Below are 5931 nucleotides of genomic sequence, written 5' to 3'. Positions count from 1 at the left end.
GACAGGAGTTAGGTATCAGGTAATTACGGGTTGGCTAGAGTGTAATGGTCTCTGGAGCTGATTAAAACTAGATACGTGGCGGGGCACCTGGGTGGCTCAGCTGGTTAAGCCACTGTCTTTGGCTCGGGTCATGGTCCCAGAGTCCTGGGATCGAGTCCCACATGGGGCTTCCTCTGCTCTTCGGGGAGCCTGCTTCTCCTTCTCCCTCAGCCTTTCCCCCTCCTTGTGCTGTCAAATAAATAAAAATCTTTTAAGGAAAAAAAAAAAAAACTAGATACGTAGAGTTTAGCTATTGAACTTGTATTTGGCTAATTATATGTTTTGTTATTTAAAAAAAAATGTTCCAAGAAACTGCCATATTCATGCCCAAATTGAAAACTATATCTTGCTTTACAGACTCAAGGGCTTAATGGGTGCTTTTATCCCTGGTATTCAAGAAACTCTTCCGAATATCCTGTGCTTCCCAGAAGGGGTATAATTGACTAATTAGGCAAGGCAATACTTTGCTGTGTTTTTAAGTCATTTAGCATCTGTGACCCCACCCAATAAACACAAAGAGCCTATCTCCAGTGACAACCAAGCAGTGTGCCTGCTTTTTCATTTTTATTTATTTATTTCCTTTTTGGCCCACATTTAAAAAACTTAATTCTAACCCCTTTTGGTAACCACTGGGCCAAAAATCATGTTGGTATCCTTTTGAAGATGGAAGAATCTGGCCTCAACTTCCATGGAATGACATGGCATGGAAAAAGACAATCTTGGTTTATAACATTTGAGGAGAAATAGCGTGTTATTACTTCCATCCTACAAAACCTTAATATGGCCCCCATAGCACATTTTATCTAGAACAAGGCTGTGTCTGTACCGTGAGCCCGCCAGGGTGAAGCAGCCTCCAAGTAAAGCCCTCACCAGCTGAATGAACTGATCCACAAAATGTAGCACATTATTAACTGAATATGGCCCATTCAAGTGCTTAAGATCCTCTGCCAAAAAAAAAATATTTTGGCTTTAACAAGTGGATATTGAACTGTTCTTGTTTTCCTAGCTACAGCTGACCATGAATAATTGTTTTTTCATTCAATGTTAAGACCTATTATTATGTGCCAGGTAGAGAAAACACAATGGTGCACAAACTTCGCTAAGTCTCACGGAAGGTTTCAGGAGACAGATAATGAAGCAACATGGGAGTTAAAAGAAAGAAGTATGGTAGCCTCTTTGAAGAAATGTTTTAATCTGAGATCTGAAGGATGAGTAGGAGTTAACTCAGTGTCTTGCTTGTGGGAATGGGGGTGGAACAGGCCGAAAGAGGACAGTTTCTAGCAGGGCCATCAGATCACATGAAATTCACCAAACCAGGAAGCAGAGGTTAGGAAACAAACAGTTGAGGGGTGAACATAAGTTCAGCCAGGGAAGAATTTGGGGCTTGGAAATTTTTTTTTTCTCCCCATGTGCAACACAACTCTCATGAACATTTACATATATATATACATATTCTTTTTAAAGATTTTATTTATTCATTTGAAAGACAGAGATCACAAATAGGCAGAGAAGCAGGCTCTTCGCTGAGCAGAAAGCCCGATGTGGGGCTCGATCCCAAGATCCTGAGATCATGACCTGAGCTGAAGGCAGAGCCTTTATCGCACTGAGCCACCCAGGCGCCTCTCTCATGAACATTTATAAAAAACAGATTAATATTTAAATCAACTCACTCAGATCCAGAGTGAGAAAGCCAGCAAAGATTCTGGAAGAGCCAGTATAGACAATTAATTGGTTGGGAAATGCTGTACGATCTAGAATAGAGCTGACAGTAGGCAAGACTAGGGGGATACAGGAAGGAGTGTTTAACTGACTCAACAGATAATGAAAAGCTCCAACTGTGTGCCAGCCATCCTGTATATATTGAGTCTAGTGGGGGAAATAATATTACCCAAACAAGCAAGCGTGACAAAATATAAAAAACAGAACCTTTCCTAGTGCTTCAAGAAAGGTTTCTCTTGAGGAAAGCCCAACTGAAGTATCTGAGAGTTGACTAGAAGACAACTAATGGGCACAGTGAGGGATGGATGGGAGTAAACTTCAAGGGAGGGAAAATTGCGTTTATTTATTAAGAGACTAATGTAGCCATTGTGGCAGAATGGAAAGAGCAAAGAGTGCTAAGGTGAGGCTGGAGAGGTGGTTTGGGACTAGATCATGCAGATTAAGTAACTGGGTCTTTACCCTAAGAGCCAGGGGATGCCATGAATTAAGCAAGGGAACTGATAAAACATAAAATTTGTGTTTTGAAAACTGCTGTGGCTGTGGCATGAAGAATGGATTGTAGGGGGCACAGAAACAGATGTGGTTAAGTGGGTTACACCATGACTGCACAAGGCCAACCAGAAGACGTTCGGAGGTCGATGACTTGGGAGTCTGTACAGAGCACGGTTTCTGGCCTGGGCTTCTCACACAATTCATGACACATGAACCCATGTCATCCGACCAGAGGAAGTCATTTTCTTTTTCTTACGCACTAGGTAATTATGTTACACATTAAACGATTAACAATGGTCTCCCTTGGAAAATGGGACTGGAGAGGAGGATGGAAGAAAGAAGAGAGCATTGCATTGCCAAATACCCAAACCAGACAAAGATGCTACAAAAAACTACAGACCAAAATCTCCCTTGAACATTGATTCAATGAAGTATTAGCAAATCAAACCCAAGAAAGTATAAAAAGAATTAAACACCTTATCAAGTGAGATTTATCCTAAGATACTCAAGGTTGGTTTGGCATTCAAAAATCAATTAATGTAATCCACCACCACCAACAGACTAAAAAATATCACATGATCTTATCAACAGATAGAGAAAAAGCATTTGATGAACCGCAATCCCCATTCATGACAAAAACTCTAAAAACAAAACGAAACAACTCTCAGTGAACCAGGAGTAGAGAGGAACTTCTTCAATTTGATAAAGACTACTTAAAAAAAAAACAAAAAACCTACAGCTAACATCACACTTGGTGAGAAACTAGGAGCTTTTCCACTCTCCAGTACTGGGCAAAGATGTTGCCTCTCACCACCTCTTCTCAACATCATACTTAAGTCGTCATTAATACAAGGAGACAAGAGTAGGAAACAAAAAGTACAGACTGGGAAGAAAAACTTGAGATATTAAAGATAGCATTACAAGTATGAGGAGAAAAATAGAAATCAGTATCAGAATTAACAGGAGAGTATGATCTGGACATAGGGAAGGAGACGGGAGACTGCCTCTTTTTTTTTTCTTTAAGTTCCTTAATAGTACTTGATTTCTATTTCCATCTATAACTTGAATAATTTTTTGAAGATCAAATATAAAAGGAAAAACTGCAAAAACAGATGGAAATAGTCATGGATATATGTATAAAGGCTTATTAAAAGGAACTCATCAAGTGTTTTTATTGGCAAAAATGTCAAAATTATCAGTAAGAGAATACGCATTAAAAAACTATGGTACAAATGAATCTTGGAACACTGAGGAATAAATATAAATAAAATAAAATAATAATATATAATAAAATGAAATAAATAAAATAATAAAAATAAAAAATAAAATAAAATAAAAATTATAAATAATAAAATAAAATAAAATTAAAAAATTATGGTGCACCTACATAAATATAATGCAGCCTTTAAAAAGTAGGATTTTCAATGATACAGAAAAGTGTCTATGATGTGTAACGGAGGCTAAAGACTATAGAACAGTAGAGAGATAAGGAATGTACACACCAAAATAAACCAAAAAAACAACAGTTAAGTTATTGGTAGGGAACATATACAACTTCTGTTTTCTTTGTGCTTTCACCTATTTTCCAAATCCACCAAGAACATGTCACTATTGTAGTCAGGTAAGTTTTAAACACACACACCCACAATTTTTTTACCATTGTTTGTGTGATGGAACCGTGCATGAACTTTTTTTAAAAAGTTTTTTATTAGTTTATTTGACAGACAGAGATCACAAGTAGACAAAGAGGCAAGCAGAGACAGAGAGGAGGAAGCAGGCTCCCTGATGAGCAGAGAGTCTGATGTGGGGCTCAATCCCAGGACTCTGGGATCATGACGTGAGCCGAAGGCAGAGGCTTTAACCCACTGAGCCACCCAGGCACCCCCATGCACGAAATTTATTTGCAATTTTTTTCAATCCTTTATTCATTCAAATTGTCCATTGGTGGTAAAGACAATGCCATATGTGCAACCAATCATTATGGCTCTCTTGATTTACACACAGGACAACTACATTTCCCCATCTTCCTTAACACTGGCCTCGGGTCATATGACTGGGCGCCAGTCACGAAAAAAGACCAAGACACAGAACCCTGCAGTACCTACCACTCTAGCTCCTCTCCTTCCATCAAGATTTGAGGAGTCCAAGCTGACACTGTTACAGGATAGACAGAGCAATCTGGATCCCTGGGAGCCTGGAGCTTTCCTGTCACAATGGAGTATGATAAAAATAGATGAACTCCTACTGTCTGAAGCCACTAAGATGTTGGGGGTTGTTACAAGCAGTTTAGCTATCCTGATAGAGCACCACTATTACCCATGGGAAAATAGAAACTAAAATGTTCCTTCCAAAATACCAACCTTCAAGAACAGCTCATGATCTATTGAAGGAAGTCCTCAAAATGGCATACAAGGTCCTCCATACCCTAGCTCCATGCACACCTCACATCCCAAATATCTCATTGTCCCTTGTGAATGCTCCCGGAAGTTCCTGGACCTGTTCTTCCCCATCACAGCACCAATTGCAACTGTACTGTAATTAGCTATCTAGTCACCACTTCCTTTCCCGAGATTATGAATCTCCTCTAAGGCAGCAGTTGTCATTCTTCACAGATTATCTTCAACGCTTAACACTATATGCCGAACATATAAAGGATGCTAGTAGCTATTTGCTGAGTAAAAAACATTTTCTTAAATGTTCACAGCCCCCTAAAACAACAAGAAATTTTAGAGCCTGGAAGGTAGGGGAAAAACAATTCTCATTTTATTAGAATATATTTTCTTCTAAAATAAATTCTCAATCTCTGTAATATCTGACTAGCCTGAAGCTCTTAACAATTCCTGAAATAAAACCAGGAGCCAGGAATTAAATGTCTTTTAAGACTACAACTGGTTCGTAGACCAAGCTGTTACGGGGTTTGTGAAACTAAAAATTCTGACGTCCTAATTTTAGAGTTGCAATTTTTTAATCTTAGGAATTTACAATGAAATTACAAATATATTATATTATATATATATATGTGTGTGTGTGTGTGTGTATCTATCTATCTATATATATGATTTATTTATTTTAGAGAGAGCGGGACAGTAGGGAGAGGGGTTGAGGGCGAGAGGGAAGGAGGTAGAGAAGGAGACTCTGCATTGAGCCTAACAAAGGGCCCAGCCCCACAACCCCAGTATCACAACCTGAGCCAAAATCAGGAAGTCAGGGGGGTTCAGCCAACTGAGCCACCCAGGTACCCTGAAATTACTCTTAGATATTTTAAATGGTGGCGGATTCTAAATTATTTCAGGTAGAAAGTAACCTTGGAAATGAAAGAATCACCATTGTAACTTGAAATGCTCCATTTGTGAGGGAGACATTCACAGAAAAGCAGTATATTTTATGCTCCTTGGGAACTTAAGCGTTAAGAATAGCCCTTCCATTAACTACAAAAACATTAGTTTAAATGTATTACACAGTATCTGTCAAGGTTGAGTCTTAGATGTCACTTCAATAGTATCCATGAAGAATATAACTTATTTTAAAAGTTTGTTTTTATTTTTTAAAAATCTACAATTTTACCCACTGTAATAGTGAACTGAACTTTTAAGAAATACTTTCTTTACATGGATTATCTGAAGATATAAAGAACCAAATAACTCTTTGGTTTTGTTATATGGGAAAAACAACACACAGTCC

This window comes from Mustela erminea, chromosome 15 (assembly GCF_009829155.1).
Source record: "Mustela erminea isolate mMusErm1 chromosome 15, mMusErm1.Pri, whole genome shotgun sequence".
Taxonomy (NCBI): domain Eukaryota; kingdom Metazoa; phylum Chordata; class Mammalia; order Carnivora; family Mustelidae; genus Mustela; species Mustela erminea.
The sequence above is the reverse complement of the archived record's forward strand: the minus strand, read 5'-3'. Positions refer to the sequence as shown.